The following is a 382-nucleotide window of genomic DNA, read 5'->3' on the forward strand; positions in this document are numbered from 1 at the left end:
ATAAATATATATTATTATTGTTATTTAATACTTCTCCAAAATTTTTATTTTGTCGTTGTTATTCAGTCTACCAATTATGTATATTTATATTTATAAAATATTGTTACAATTAATTATATAATATAATAAGTGGTGGTTTTATATAAACCACATAAAGGAACAAATTATTTAATTACATTTGATTGCAATCTAAATGATAAAATAAAATTATAAAATGGTTGTTTGATCCAGATAAATATGGTTTGCCATAAAATATCAGTAAAATTATTAATTATTATTTAATACATATATTAATAACTGCTGAGTTGGGTTATGCATGCCGTGGTGTGTAGTGACGACGAGGGGGAATAAAAAATGCAGCTGAAACAGCTGCTTCAAAACC

The sequence above is a fragment of the Halyomorpha halys genome, unplaced genomic scaffold (genome assembly GCF_000696795.3).
Source record: "Halyomorpha halys isolate HHAL.00 unplaced genomic scaffold, Hhal_1.1 Scaffold329.1, whole genome shotgun sequence".
Lineage (NCBI taxonomy): Eukaryota > Metazoa > Arthropoda > Insecta > Hemiptera > Pentatomidae > Halyomorpha > Halyomorpha halys.